We start from the raw sequence: 17,274 nt of genomic DNA on the forward strand, positions 1-17,274 counted from the left end.
CTAAAGATGATAATATGAATCATGAAAAAGGATTTCAAAAAACTGTTTGGGGTCCAGCTCGTCCAGTAGCCAAGTCCCTGGATCCTACATGACCACTGATAGATTGAATCCTGGCCCTGGCAGTTTAAAAAACCACGCTAGGCTGTTTTTCCAAGATGACATGCCAGATGGTGACACAGTGATAAAATACAACACTTTCCAAGGCAACCCCACATGCGATTAATTCCTGGTTCAAGTCCAGAGACCTCCTAAATATGCCAGGCACATGTGCCCATGATCTGCTGCTGGCTGGAGGCGGGGGATAGATCACAGTGTCAAGACTCTATTGGGTTGTATTCTTTCTCTCTCTTTCTCTCTTTCTAGACTCTCTTCTTCCTAGAAGAAATAAACTTTAAAACATACAAACAAAAACAGAACCCTGTCCCAACAGTTTCTCATTGTTCTCATATTGACCAGGACATTCTGGCTGTCAATTAACAGAAAAAGCCAGCCCTGAATGTCTTGACTAAGTACCAAATTCTTTGTCTCAAACACTCATATTCTCTTCACCTCTCCTTTATTTCTTTAAAAATTTGCCAGAGAACATGTGTGTTCTCCAGAGAGAAACAGAGAGAGAGGGAAAGTGAGAAAGTATTCTCCATGTGGAATGGTCATACCACAATCTCGTCTCTATTTCTCCTTTCTGTCAAGAATTAGCGCTCATATGCACTAGCACCTGTTAGGTTTTTCAAGCTGCCATGTCTGAGACTTGAACCATGCAGTTGGCCATGTAGAATCTGTGATAGGCAGTTAGCAAGAAGTGAGCAGGCAGTCCTAAGGAAATAGACTAAGAACATCTGTTATATCAATCACAACTCATTAAGAGTTGCAACTAGACTTACCATGAAAACACCTTCCTCCCACCCAGATCCTGGTGCCAGAAAATTTTATCCTCCCCTCTGCCATCCCAAATACACACACACAGAACTTCACCAATAGGCTGAGATGCTAGGTCAGCATCCTAATTATCACTGGGACAGTAAATTAGTAGGGCAGTTTACCCATATATGGATGTTCATAGCGTCTAAGTCCACACTGGACATGTGTGATTAGGAAATTGAATTTCTAACCCTAGATACAGATATGCAAGCACAGGGAAAAGCCTATGAAATAAAAAAAATTAAAAAAAAAAAAACAGATACTATGACAGACCTTCCTCTACTAAATATTCATTACCAACCCTTAGAAAAAATGTAACACCTAACCCCATACCCAGTGCAATTATCCTTCTCTGGCAGCTGCCCACCTGCATGCCTTTTGGGCATGGGAATGTATTTCTTTTCTATTAAAAATCTTCACTTTCCTATTAAAACATATTTTTTCCTACTTTACAAGTATTTGTGGTTTTTTATTCTGCATCTCAGGTCTCTAATCTTAGAGATCTGGACCTAAAGAACTGAGGATGTTACACAATACTCTGCTATCCTACAACAGTTGTAGTCTCCTTAACCACCAGGCCATGGCTGGTCCACTGCTTTTCCTTTCTGTCACACTCAGCATGTCGATTTACCCTCTAGGCTAGCTCCTTCATGGTCCCAAGAAAATACCACATTATTACCTGTCACATACAAGTGTCAGCAGGAGATGGTTAGGTCTGTTTTTCCTATGTGCCTTTTGTTTGGCTGTTTCTAGAGCAAGGAACTTTTATCCACATGTCCCCTATAGATAATTCCCTGGACATCCTCTTTTCCAGAACTAAGCCATGTGACTTCCCCTAAACCAATCCCTGACAGATGAGTGGGATGACCATTAGAGGCTGCCATGTGCTTTCAAAAAAGACATGTCCTTATGTTGGAAACACAAGCATATGTGTCTGTGTGTCTCCGCCCAATTTCTTCTTTTTCTAAATTCATCAGGCTTCAGCCATGTGGCCCCACCCTAATGATCTTCATCCTAACATCTTCCCAAAGGCCTCACCTTTCAATGACATATTGGAATAAATTTTCACCCTCCTAGTTCAATCACAACCAAATCCCAACACATGAATCTGGGAAGGATATTCAAACCATAGCAGGACGCCACATAGAATAATGGTTAAAACCTCAGATTCTAGAGCCAGATTACCTGTGTGCAAACCCCAGCTCTGCCTCTTGCTGACTATGTGATCCTGGGCACATTTCTTTACTTCTTTGGGCCTCAGTTTCTTCACCTGCAAACTGCAGATAACCACAGTCTGTGCATCACACAATTGCTGTGGAGACCGAGTTAACATATGTAAGAGACTTCACAAAAAGTATCCAGTGAGAGCCAGGCAAGTATCAACTACCATTTTTCATGTTTCTTTTTTCCTTCTCCAACAGTGCCAGGCACCAGAAAATATTCAAGATATTCCTGCTAACACAAATTGGATAATTTTCTGACAGCTTCTGCGGTAGGTGGTATTTTTCCCCCACTAGACTGTAAATTCCAAGGACAGGCAGTGTTAATGTTTTCTCCTTCCTCTGTACTCTTTCAGGGTCTACCATAGAAATAAGAACTTCACAGGTACTTAATAAATGCTTATGGAAATGAATGAACCAAACTGGCCTTAGGCTTTGGGGAAAATTCTCATTTGAATTTCTTTCCTGCCTTTCTTCTCCTTTAATTGTGCACCTCTTCTTCCTTCCTGAAATCAGATTAAGCTCCAGTGAGGCTAAACTGACAGTGTTTCAAGTCATTTTCTTAATGGATGTGAATTGACTGTAATCCTTATGTTTTGCGGTGACTGGAAGCTGGTCCAGCAGGTGACTGAGATGAAGATTTTAATCACTCCCAAAATGTGGTACTGGCTTGCAAAATGTCAGCTCTTCACTGCATCGCAGAATCATTGATGATGATATTGCAGCTGAGAGAAAGGGACCCAAGAAACCTTAATTGGCCTTTGGCTAATTTCAGAAACTAAACCTTTCTTGTAATCTGCTGCAAAAATGGTCCAATTCTCTGCAATAAGATCAGTCATGGTACACTGCAGTGAGAACGGTACAGAAAATGGCTCAAGGGCAGATCTGTGCACCACAGACTCACTTGTCTTTGGGAGGATTGGTTTCTCATCAGGACTTGGTTTCTTACTAGGATTTGACTTTTAAAGGCCATGAAAAATGGAGCTCCCAACAAAGTTTCACAACCATCCTTTGCTCCATATTCAAGTGACCCTAGAAGGAAACACTGGTAAGAGAGAAAAATAAAAGAGTTGATTCACTTTGGGCAGAAGGATGCGTCTCAACATAGTTGCGTCTGGAATGGAAATTAAAAACATAAGAGCACATGAGCTGAGGCCATCTTGGGTGGCACCTGGCTTACATACATACAGAGAGATCTCATTAACTGAGAACAGAGATGGCAAATGCGTTTCATTTCACACGACATTTCTGATCCATTGTGAGGCTGCTGAGACACTGTGTTCAGAAGGATCTTCCCACTGTATCTCAGCTCAGTAAGAAAGAAATCTGTGATCATTTGGCAATGCCTGCTGTGGCAGAGATATGGGAAGTGAAACTCACATTTTAAGTGCTTGCCATCCTCAATTTGGACTAACAAAAGCAAGGGTATATTTTAGTCCAAAATGCTAAAAACTATCAAACTTGGTATTATTTTTAATGACTGTTTTCCAGTGCAAACAGTAATATAAATCAAGTATGAATGAACAAAGTTAGGGAATTTATTTCCAAGTTCCTAATCGGTTGGATTCTCCCATTCTGTGATTCCTTACTGTGAAAGCCTCTTGACAGGTGCATCAGTGAGGGATCCAAGTTTACATAGAAGAGAATTTTCTATGGTAATAAAGGAGAAAAACTTAAATATCAGCGTCATTCATGGCAAACTCCTGCCTGAGTAAGATCTCCTTGAAGCAAACCCTTTTTACCTACCTCCTATTTTCATGAGTGGGTTCAGGCAGGCTCAAAAAGAAGATCTTGATCATTCTCTCTGGGTACTGGAAGTCTCAGATGGTTAGTAATTTACCTGGGTCCTGGAGCTTGCGATTTGCATCCTTGGTTTAGAAAAATCAGTGGGAACCTGGGGGTGAGCAGGAAAAAGGTCACTCTACCAAAACCAGGCCAGGACTCCCTTCGGACCCTGCCCACAATGTCAATTCTGACAGCCATTCAGCAAAGCCATCTCTCCACTACTGTTCATAATGACAACTCAAGAGAGGGCTAGAGATAATCTTTCTTTCCTGTAGAGAGAGGATGTGGGGAGTCGACACAGCAAAGGACAATTTTGCATATTGTGTTGGGCTTCACAATCTAATGGAAAAGGCAACATCGATTCAAGAGAGCAGGAGGTTTCTATGCACATCTGGGCCTAGACTGCCAGAGAGTGGCAACAGCCCTGGAATAGACAGTGCAAAGATTCCTAAAGATACTTCACCCTTTTCAAAGTCCGGTGCTGAAGGTTTCAGTGGAAGTAAAGGGATGGAAGAGGGGTTTTCTGCAGAGCAGCTACCAGTAGTTGCACATTCCAGCCAATACACTCCCCTTTCTAGCTAATGAAGGCAAGAAGGCTTCTTCAACCTTACCAAAAAAAAAAAATGGAAAAACTCAAATACAGTCAGACTAGATACTGGCTCAAAGAAGCCATTGTCCCCGTCTCTTCCTCCTCATTCTGACATCGATCACTGCAAAATCATTCCTGGTTTCTAACAAATTTCTTGAGAAAATATGAACAATTTTTCTGTTTGCCTTCTCATGAAGTGGGAAATTCCCAAAGGTGGGGGAGACTACAGTCTAGTTGGAAATAAGTTAAACTCAATTAATTTGCACAAATACATTGGGTTACTTTGGTATTGTAATTAATTCTCAGTGTATAAAGTAGAGTCTATACTATCCCTGCAGACTGTGCCATAGAATGTGCTGTGTAACACTGTTCTAATCTTGTTAGCTGCCTGGCTCAAGGCTATCAACAGAGTGGTTGTAAACTCTGTGAGGACAGAGGCAGGGTTCATAGTGCTGTGTTAGGGGAACATAAACTCAGTTTTCAAATACATATTGAGCATCTACGGTGGTTACACACCAGCATACACATGGTACCTATAAGTAAATGCAACTAACAGATGCCTCTCTGCACAGATCTTATGATCCAGCTGGGAAGAGACAGGTAATAAACAAATAATCCAATTAATAAGCAAGATTCTTTCTAGTAGTAACAAATGTTATGTTGTATTATTTTTTAAAAATGGTGAGAAAATAAAAAGCTATAAGAGAGATCTCTTTGGACTGGTGGGTCAGGGAAGAGCTGAGATCTAAATATCAAGGAATTAGTCTTCATTCATAGCAGAGGAAATGGTGCATGCTAGGCACAATTTTGGCATTACCAGGAATGGAAGGGAGACCAGCACAGCTAGAACCTAGCTAAGTGAAAGGGACAAAGAGGAGACTGGTAGAGTAGAAAGGGACTAGATCATGATAGAGAGTTGGGGTATTTTTGTTTGTTTGCTTGTGTTTTTTTAAAGCTGGTATGTTTATTTCTTCTATGAACAAAAGAGACAGAGAAACAGCATCCTTAACCGGGTCTTGAGGTTAAAACCTGCCCCTAGCCAGCTAAGTCTGTGTTTTATTCCAAGTTTAATGAGAAACCATTAGAAAGGTTTTAAGTAAGAGACCAGTATTACCTTATTTATATTTTAAAAGACTGCTCTGGCTTCTATTTGGAAAGTGGATTATAGAGGGGAAGAATGGATGGATCTTACATGTATATTCTTGCTCAAAATCTAAGGGTGGGGATTGGTGAAGGAGTATTGAGCAGAAGTAAATAGACAAGAAATTAACTAGCTACATTTACTGGGTATAGGAAAGGCTGCTGCTGTGGCAACAGACCCCATAATACAGTAGCTCAAACAAGATAGAACTCTCTCTCTCTCCTGTATAAGTCCATAGGTGAGCAGTTCAGGATTTTCAGAATGGCCCTGCTCTGTCAAGTCACTGGGACTGGGGACACAGGCCACTGAGTTAACCCAGTCATGCCCAAACGATGGCTTCCATCTCTGGATCTCAGGTAAATGTTTCAGTTTGACCATTTCCCAGCCATAAACAAGGGAAAAAAGGAAGAATTCCAGAAAATGCCTAATTAATATTTAATTACTGGCATTCTGGAAGGAAAAAAAAAAACGGATAGAATTTGCTAGTTTCCATGGTATAAATATATTTCTATCATGGCTAATTTCAAACTACCAGCCTGACCTCACTAAATTCACAGTTGGAAAGAAACCCATACCAGGTGGTCTTGTGAGTCCTCAAGAGCTGCCTTCAGTGTACCACTGGCTCCAGGACCGAAAGACAGCCCTTCATTGTTGCTAAAACTTGTAGCCTGAGCTAATCCCACATAGAAGTATGACAAGATACAGCACATCCAACAACACTAAGCTACAGAGTTTGAGGAAGCTCACATTGATTACTGTAAAAGACTCTAAAATTTTACTGAAATGGACAGAAAATGCAATTTTAAAATGATAGTGCACAGAGGACTTTTTGGACAATAAAACTATTCTGGGTGATGTTATAACAGTGGGTATATTTCATCGTATGTTTGACAAAGATATAGAATGTTATAACAGCAAATTCTAATGTAAACTATGGATTTTAGTTAATAATAATATGCCAGTATTGGCTCATTAATTGTAACAAATACAAGATGTTAACGATAGCAGAAATGGAGGATGAGGGAGTATGTTAGAACTCTTTGTACTTTGTCTTATACATATACATATATACACACACATATATAAATATACATACATGTGTATGTATGTGTGTATATATATATATATGGAAAGAATCACCATGTATATATTATACTTGTCTGTGAATGTGTGTGCTGGTATGCACCCATTCATTTGAGCAGGCATTGGTGGATACCAGACAGGAAAGAGTTCAAAGATCTAAAGGCCGAAAACCAAATTGGCTCACCATCCTACCTGAACCATAGGCCTAACAGAGAAAGCCCAAAATGCAATCACGTGGAGAAAATGCCCATTCTGCCTCAGTCACCCTGTTGCCCTTTTCTACGAGGTCACTGATTTGGGGTTTAATAATTGGTCTACCTGAAACTGCACCTTCTTTGACTAGAGATATTTCCAGTGTGAAGCACTCTAAGTCAGAGGCTCTCCCAGCCTCTTTATTTATAATTCTCCTTTCTGCAATCCTATTGAAAATAATCATCCATGTGTGTTCTTTTTTTTAAAAAAAAAAAGATTTATTTAATTTTATTCATTATTATGTGTGTGTGTGCTACCAGGGAGAAACAGAGAGAGAAGGTGAAAAAGTAAGCTGCCAGGTCTGGACTAGAACTGCAACCGGCCACGTGGGAGTCCAGCATTTAAACCACCACACCACCTGCCAGCCCCATTGTGTGTTCTAACCTTGGGGAGAGAGGGCCCCTAACATGGAGTGTGACAGGAGTCACTATTCGTTTCTCCCTTACCCCAAAGACAAATAACTGTGAGGGACAATCTATATTATGTTCCAAAATACCCAACTGTGCTATGGTGAACTAAATGTCTTCCAAAGCTGTCCACATCCTGATCCCCAGAACCTGTGAAAATGTTTCTTATATAGCAATAGAGACTTTTTTTTTTTTTTTGAGAGAGAGATTTTCACTGTAGGGCGCGTGCGCTCGTCAGACAGACAGAGAGAGACATAGAGACAGAAAGCGAGAAATCATCCCCCAGGGGGGATGGTCACACCGCAATCCCTTCTCCTCCATTCTCCTCTCGGGATCTTGGGCACGCACACACACGCGCCCGGCGTGAGTTTTAAGCCACTGGGTCCGGGACACGAACCGTGGTCAACTACGTGGGAGTCCAGCGACATAGCCATTACGCTAACTGCTGGTTCCCAGCAATGGAGACTTTTAAGTGTGATTAAGTTAAGGGTCTTGAGATGGAAGGTTATCTGGTTGATCCAATGGATACAATGTAATAACAGGAGTCATTAAAAGACAAAAGGTACTATGACAGGGAAGCACAGACACAATGAGAGAGATTGGGGAAGATACTATGCGGCTGGCTTTGAAGTCGGAGTGTGGGCCATGAGCCAAGGAATGCAGGCAGTCTCCAGAAGCTGCAAATGGCAGGGAAGTGAATTCTCCTCTAGAACATCCAGAAGGAGTGGAACCCTGTTCACACATTTTGGGACTTATGGCCTCCAGAATATAAGAGGATAAATTTGAATTGTTTTAAGTTGCTAAATTTGTGGGAATTTGTGGCAACAATCTGTGACACCCATGGACAAATTAATGCATGTATCTCCAACCTGGGAATTTGCTTTCTCTTTGGGTCCAAACAACCTAGGTGCCCCTTCTGCTAATCCATTTCTTTTAGCACCTGCCTTAAACCCCATGGTTCCTCAAGTGAACCATGACCCCAACAGAGCACACACCTTCTTCCCTCTCTATTCTTAGTGCCTGGCACAACTGCTGGCTGGCGCATGAGGGCACTCAAGAAGAATCTGAATAAATGAATAAATGAGTTGATTTTGTTTTCTGAATTTATTCTGTGCTTACAAGGATGTGGGAATTTTTGTTTATCAGTATTTTTTTGTTTTTGTTTTTGTTTTTTTCAGTTATCTTTCTTCTATCTAATAAGAAACTACCCACACACATAATTTTGGTGAGGCTTCTAGCTGCAAGTACACATGAATTTACTTCTTGTTTTTGACCTGGCCCTGTGATCTAAGTTCTTTTATGTGGCTCCAGTTCCCAGGACTGCCTGCTGGTAAGTGAACATCTCAACTTCTTTTTATGTAGGATATCAATCTAAACTAAAATCAGATGGGAAGCTTTACAGAGCTCCAAAATATCGGAGCTCTGTAAAGCTTCCCGCCTGACTTTAGGTTGGGGTCAAAAAGAAACAGTGACTGTATCGGGGACAGTTAGCATGTGGAATTAATAAAGAAAACTTGGGATTGAGTCTTCAAAGAGGCTTGCTGAGTTCATAAAGAGGAAATATACTTCCATGTCACAGATTACATCCCTAACCCAGTCAGCAGGCTCAGATATGCAGTGTTCTGGGTCATGAGGGGACAACACAACAAATTAGTAGTAGATGAGAGCTTGAGATAAAAAAAAAAACTCAAAGGATGTCTCCTTCTCAGATTGTATCAAAAAGTCTAAAAGTATCCAAAGAATGAGTTATAAAGAAATTTAGAGACCAATAGTTAAATTTTTCTTTAGAGCTGGGTAAATGAGCTCTTCCTAAGGCCTCCGTTTTCTAGAGTCCACGTAAACAGTTGATTCAAGTCTTGGCAGTATAAGTACATTCATGTATTACTTAATGACGGGCATATGTTCTAGAAAGGCATAACTAGGTGATTTCTGTGCTGAGAGTATCCTAGAATGTACACAAACCTAGACAGTATAGCCTATTGCTTTTAGACTATGAACCTGCACTGAATTGAATATTACTCTACTGGATACTACAGGCAACTGCAACACAAGGCTAGGTGTTTGGGAATCAAAACATAGAAAAGCTGTAAAAATACGGTATAAAAATTTTAAAATGATACTCTTGTCTAGAGCACTTACCATGAATGGAGGTTGCAGAACTGGAAATTGTGCCAGGTAAGTCAGTGAGTGACTGGTGAGTAGATGTGAAGGCCTAGGACATGACTGACTGTACACCGCTGCAGACTTCATAAACATTGTATACTTCAGTTACACTAAATTTAAAAAATACATCTTCTTTCTTTAGTAGTAACCAGCTCAGCCATGAGAGAAGGCAGTAGGGTCACTGTTGTGCAGTGCTGAAGGCGATGGGGGAATTTCAAATTGGCTCTAGCTAAGAATGCTCGGCTTGCCTGTAGGTGTGCCTGTGATCCTGTCTGGCTACAGGACTTAGGGGAGGATCATGTTATGAAGACCTTGTGAATGATACCTTTCTGTCTCTCTCTCTCAGGAAATAAGTAAACTCTCTTAGAAAGAGGGGAAAAAATAACCTTAGTGTACTGTATTTTTTACTTTATGAACTTCTTAAATTTTTAATTTAACTCTTTTGTAATAACACTTCATTTAAAATGTAAACACTTTTATAAGTTGTACAAATTTTTCCCTTATATTTTTACCACACACTTTTTTCTATTTTTAAAATTTTTAGTTTTTTTAATTTTTACTTTTTTTTTGGAGAGTTTTATATTAAAAGCTAACTGCTGGTCCCTTAATTTTTACTTTTTAAAATTTTATTAAAAACCAGGAATCATAGACCAACAGATAGCATGGAGGTTAAGGTGGCTGAATCCCACATGGCCGATGGCAGAGTTCAAGTCCGGATTCATTGGTTTGAAAAGCACACTGGGTCACATGCATGCATGACCAAAATCTCAGGAAGACAATGGAGGAGCAGGGATTGTGGTATGGCCATTCCTCTAGGGGATACTTTCTCACTCTCTCTCCCTCTTTCTGGCAAGCATACACACCTTATGGTAAACTAAAAATATAATAATAATAAATACAAACAAACACACATAGTAACTTAGGCCTAGTTAGGGTCAGGATCACAATTTCATCATCTTCCATCACCATATTTTGACCCACTGAAAGGGTCATCATGAAAAAAAAATGAGATTAAATGAAACACAAGAAAATAATGCAATTAGAAGTTTTGATAAACTCAAGAGGTGTGAGGTTGCTGCTGGTAAAACACAACATTGTTTCACAATAAACTTCTTTATATATATAAATAGAAGAAGTACACCCCGAAATAACAATAAATGTACTCCAAATACATCATTCCACCAAGCTACAAATAATGGTTGAGACAAAGACTCCAATGAATATCCCCCTCAACTCCTATCTAGGTAGAACCCTGGTGAAAGATCCTTGACTGCTGTCTCCTGTCAACTCCCCATCTCAGTAAGAAACAACCAGAGTGGTCATTGTTCCTTATTCCCTAATGGCAGTTAGGGATGGATCCTCTGTAGAGTGGGGAATAAGGCAGGAGACAGGGATATTAAATATACAGACAGGGTAAAGCCCTAAGATAGAGACACAGTAAGCTTTCCCCAAGATGGAGTCACAGTACCTAAGTTTCAACAAAAAGAGCTGGCTCCATTAGGGCTTAAAACTATAGCTAAGGGCAACCGTTTCTACTTGCTAACTACATTCAAATAACAAGCCCACATACACACACACACACACACACACACACACACATATATATATATACCCTGCTGGTTCCACAAAGAATTCCACAAATAAGTCTCCCAAATTCCCATGTAACTATTTTCTGAAATTAACTTCCTTAGAGAGCCAGCCCATTGCTCAGACTGATAGATTAAAAACCATTGGTAAGAGCCCCAACTTGGCAACCCACCTTTTCTGGACCCTTCCCCATTGGGAGCTTTCCTTTCCTTCAATAAACCTTGCTTTGCTTAAAAAAAAAAAAAAGTGTAGTATAGTAAATATATAAACTAGTAACAGTCATGTATTATCAAGAATATTGTGTTGTGCATGCTATACTTCATGCAATAGCAGTACAAGTTTGCTTACACCACCATCACCATAAACGACGTTGAGTTACACGTTCAGTTACAATATTAAGATGGCTACAACAAAACTAGGCAATAGAAAATTTTCAGCTCCATTATCATCTCATGGGATCACTTTTGTATATGTGATCTGTCATTGACAATGTTGTTATATAGCACATGAATATACAAGGATGGCACTTTTCTTAAAAAAATAGTTATTTATTTGCTTAATCTTATTTTTTATTATTTATTTTTTAATTTGATCAGAGAGAGACACACACAGAGAAAGAAAGGGAAAGTGAGAAAGCAAACCACCAGGTCCGTGATTTGAACTATGATCAGCCATGTGAGAGTCTAGCACTTTAACCACCATACCATCTGCTGGCCCCAAAGATAGCACTTATAAAATGATTTATTTACATTTTACATTTAAACATTGTACAACTTTCTAGTGTATAGTTTTCAAATGCATGCATGCATGCAGTACATGTCAGTCATGTCAAAGATATTACCATTTATATAATTTACAACAAATAGTACATTCTTGTGTCTGTCTGATGTCTTTTTCCTGAGCCTCTCCTTACTATCCCATATATTCCACCCCTTCCTATACAGTCTCTAATATTTATACTTGCCCTCCCTGCTATTATATCTTCAAATCTTTCCATTTCTGCTACAGAGTGCTGACATTCAGTATATACTAAATAGGAATATACAATGTTTTGTCTTTCATAGTCTGGCTTGCTTCACTTAGCATTAAATTTATATTCATCCACTTTGTATCAAATGGCAGAGTCTTATGGCTGAGAAGCATTACATAGTGTATATGTGCCGCAGTTTTTCAATCCAGTCATCCATTCTTGGGCATTGAGTTTGATTTCATATCTTAGCAATTGTGAATAATGTTGCAACAAATATGGAAGTGCACATATCTTTCTGTTTTCCTATCCTTTGGATAAATACAAAGGAGTGGGATTATTGGGTCATATGGTAGTTCTATTTTTAGGTTTTAGAGGAACTCCTGTACTGTTTTTCACAGTGGCTGTACATATTTACATTCCCACCAACACTGTAGGAGGATTTCTTTTTCATCACAGCCTCACTAGCACTTGTTCTTTATTTTTTTGATCATAGCCATTCTGACTAGGGTTAAGTGATAGCTCATTGTGGTTTTAATTTGCATTTCCCTTATGATTAAAGATGTTGAATTTTTTTTCAGATATTTTCTGGCTATTTGTATATATTACTTAGAGAGTTGTATATTCAGCTCATTTTCTCATTTTTTACTTGGATTATTCATTATTTTTACAGGTGAGCTGATGGAGTTTGCTTCTGATTATCAGTCCTTTATCTGAAGCATAGTTTGCAAACGTACTCTCCTAATCTGTGAGTTTTCCTCACTTTAATTGTTGTTTTTCTTGCTGTACAGAAGCTTCACAGTTTGATATCATCTCATTTGCCAACTTTTTGAATTATTATCTGTGTTTTTGGGTCTTATTTAAGAAATATTTTCCTACTCCAATACTTCTAGGAGTTTCCTTTTTCACCAGTTATTTTATAGTTTGAGGCTTTCAATTTAGATCTTTGATCCATTTTGAATTGATTTTGTTAATGGTGAGAGTTAGGTGTCCATTTTAATTTTTTTGCAAGTGGATATCCAGTTCTTCCAGCACCATATGCTAAAGAGACATTCTGTTCCTCATTGAATTGTCTTCTGGCCTTTGTCAAAAAATCAACTGACTGTATGTTTGAGGATTTATTTCTGGATTTTCTATTTTGTTCCATTGGTGTATATGTCTGTCTTGGTGCCAGTAAATGCTGTTCTGATTATCACAACTTTGTAATATAGTTTGAGATTTAGGTGATGCAATGTCCCCAACTTTATTATTTTTACATATACTGCTTTAGCAATATAGAGACCTTTTTGTTTCCAGGCAAATTTTATGATTGTATTTTTTTATTACCATGAAGAATGTCACTGGTAAATTGATTAAAATTGTACCAAATATGTAAATTAATTTAGCTAGAACTGACATCTTGAATATGCTGATTCTTTAAAATTCAAAAAATAGGATTTCTTTCCTAATTTTTAATCATATCTAATTTGTTTTTCAGTTTTCCCATTTTCCTTTCATCTCTTTAGTTAGGTTTATCCCTAGGTTTTGCATTTGGTTTTGTTTTGCAGCTATCGTAAATGAGATTACGTTATTACTGTTTTCAGTTCTACATTGGTTTGTTCATTTTTGGTGTATCAAAATGTTACATATTTTGCATATTGATTTTGTATTATGCTTCTTTATTGAATTCGTTTATCAATTCTAGGAGTTCTTGTGGATTCTTTTGGATGTTCTATGTATATACTCATGTAATCTCCAAATAGGAACAATATCACTTCCTGTTTTCCCTTGAATGCCTTTCCTTTTGTTCTATGTCTGACTGTGTTGTCTAGGACTTTCAGCACTATGTTGAAAAGGAGATGAGAAAATGGACAGCTTTTTTTGTCCCCATTTTTAGCAAGAAAGCTTACAACTTTTCCACACATTAACTATGAGTTGCCATACATAATTTTTTATTGTGTTAGAAAATGTCTCCTTCATTTTTTCTGAGAGTCTTAATCATGGGGTGCTGCTGTATTCTATCAATTTTTTTTTGCATTTATTGATATGATCATATGGTTTTTATTTTTCCTTCAGTTAAAGTGTTGTACTACTTTTTTTTTCTCATATGTTGAATCACCCCAGCATTCCTAAAACAAAGGCTACCTGGTCATGGTTTATAATGGGTTGTGAGGTGTGATTTGTTAGTGTCTTGTTGAGGATTTCTGTGTCTGTATTAATCAGGGATATTGGCCTATAGTTTTGTTGTTGTTGCTATGTGAAGTCTGCTTTGGGGATCAGGATGATGGAGACTTCATAGAATAAGTTCGGTAGGATTCCTTTATGGTTCTTTAGAAATTGTTTGAGATGAATCTGGTTTTTTTGTTTGTTTGTTTGTTTGTTTTTAACGTTTTGTAGAATTCAGAAGTGAAGTTATTAGGACCTGGATTTTATTCTGTTGGGAGACTTTATTACTGATTCAATTCTATTACTTTTAATAAGCATATTCAGGGTTTCTGTTTCTTTCTGGTTCAAGGTAGGTAAATTATATGTATCTAGAAGTTTGTCCATCTCATCTAGGTTTTCTCCTTTGTTGGCATATAATTGCTCATAGCAGTCTTTCATGATCTCATATGATTGCATTTCTATTACATCTGTTGTAATATTGCCTGCCTAATTACTGTTTTTATCTAGTTCTTTCCACTGTTTTTTTGGTGATTGGCTAATGACATGTCAATTTTTTTTTATCCTCAAAAAAAAAAAACCAGATTTGGTTTAATTTTATTCTATATATTTATTTTGTTCTCTAGCTCATATATTTCTGCTCCAATATTTATTTATTTTCTTCAGGCATTTTGGGATTGGATTTTTGCTGGTTTTACCTTTCTTTGAGATACATTATTTTTTACTTGTCACCTTTCTAGTTTTTCTTTCTTCTGAGTACAGACTGCTGTAAGTTTTTCTATTATGACTAATTTTCCAGTATCCCAAAAGATTCTGGAGAGTTCTATGTTCATTCTCAGTGGCTCCAGTAAATCTTTTTATTTCAGTCTTAATTTCTTCCATAGTTGTGAAGTCATTGAGGAGTAGTCTTTAGTGTCCACATTTTTGTGCATTTTCAAGGACTATTTCAGTAGCTGATTTTAAGTCCATTGTGATAAGAAAAGATGCCGGATATAGTTCTGACACTTTTGAACTTTTAAAGACATGTTTTATGACTTCTTTGTGGTTGATCTTTAAAAATGTTCCATGAAGAGATGAGAAAAATTTGTATTTTGTGGTTGTTAGGTAAAATGTTCTATAAATATGCCAGGCCCATTTGGCTTATGGTATTATTTAGTTCCTGTGTCTCTTTATTTTTTTGTCTAGGTGATCTATCCAGTGGTCACAAATCTCTAACAATTAGGGACCAGCAGTTGGCATAATGGCTATGTCACTGGACTACCACGTAGTCAACTGTGATTTGAGTCCTGGACCCGGTGGCTTAAAAAACTCACGCCAGGCGCGTGTGCGTGCGTGCCCAAGATCCCGAGAGGAGAATGGAGGAGAAGGGATTGAGGCGTGACCATCCCCCCTGGGGGGTGATTTCTCCTTTTCTGTCTCTATGTCTCTCTCTGTCTGTCTGGCGAGCGCACGCGCCCTACAGTGAAAATCTCTCCACAAAAAAAAAAAAAAGAAAAAGAAAATAGAGAAATCTCTAACAATTAATGTGTTGCACATACCTCTTCTTTTAGATCTACCAGTTTTTTTGTGTGGTTTTTTTTTTTTTTTTGGAGAGATTTTCACTGTAGGGCGCGTGCGCTCGCCAGACAGACAGAGAGAGACATAGAGACAGAAAACGAGAAATCACCCCCCAGGGGGGATGGTCACGCCTCAATCCCTTCTCCTCCATTCTCCTCTCGGGATCTTGGGCACGCACGCACACGCGCCTGGCGTGAGTTTTTTAAGCCACCGGGTCTGGGACACGAACTGTGGTCAACTACGTGGGAGTCCAGCGACATAGCCATTACGCTAACTGCTGGTTCCCAGATCTACCAGCTTTTCATTCATATATCTGCGTGACCCAATGTTCGTTACATAAATATTTACAACGATATATCTTCTTGGTTAATTAATCATTTGAGTACTATCTACTTTTTTTTTTTTTTGAGTGGTTTTTGCTATAGGGCGCATGCACTCACCAGAAAGACAAAGAGAGACAGAGAGACAGAAAGCAAGAAATCACACCCTGGGGAAGATGGCCACGCTGCAATCCCTTCTCCTCCATTCTCTTCTTGGGGTCTTGTGCATGCACGCACATGCATTCAGTGTGAGTTTAAGCTACTGGGTCCAAGACTCAAGCCATGGTCAGCTACATGGGAGTCCAGTGACATAGCCATTATACCAACTGCTGGTCCCCTTTTAACAGAGATTTTGATTCCCTGTATTGTATTCTTTATCTCCAGAAGTTCTTTTTGGTTGTATTTTAGGACTTATATTTCTTTATGGAATTTCTCCTTCATGTCATGGAATCATTTTCTCATATTCTGGAATTGATTATTCATTTTCTCTTGCATGTCATTGAGTTTTGATATAATGAATATTCAGAATTCTTTTTCTGACATTTCTGTGCATTCTTTTGTGTTGTCCATTGTTGGTGACAAGGGATTGTTCTCCTTTGGGGCAGAGATATTTTCTTGATTTCTCATATCCTTATATCTCTGCATTGATCTTTAGGCATCTGGTGAAGTTATCACATCTTTCTAACTTTTGAAATAGGTTTTGTAGTATTGGGGAAGGAAGAACAGCCTTAGATCCAGATGTGTTCCTGGTAAAGTGGTTCAGGAGAGGTCAGTGACCAGTTGCATCTTTCTGATCAGAGCAGAGCTTGTATATGACACAGTCTGTATATGACAAAGTTCAGGAAGATTTGGAGAAACTATGTTGTGGGTGGTGTCAGCTAGATCAGATAACCATTCTCCTAGACTTGAGACTGGTTGGAGGCAGAGTGTAGGCCTGCCTCCCTGCCAGAGAGAGGATATTACCCAAATTTCTCAGCCTCTGTTGTAGCAGAGGTGCTCTCCTTTGAGTACTCTACTTCCTCTGGGCTTTGGAAATTTGACTGTAGATGGAGTTCCATCTGTTTGTTGGCTTGAAGGACAGTGTAGCTTTCTTTCCAGTTTAGGGTGGGGGCCTAATTTTTTCTCCCTGAAGCTACTGGCTCT

Source organism: Tupaia chinensis, unplaced genomic scaffold (genome assembly GCF_000334495.1).
Source record: "Tupaia chinensis unplaced genomic scaffold, TupChi_1.0 Scaffold000392_1, whole genome shotgun sequence".
Lineage (NCBI taxonomy): Eukaryota > Metazoa > Chordata > Mammalia > Scandentia > Tupaiidae > Tupaia > Tupaia belangeri.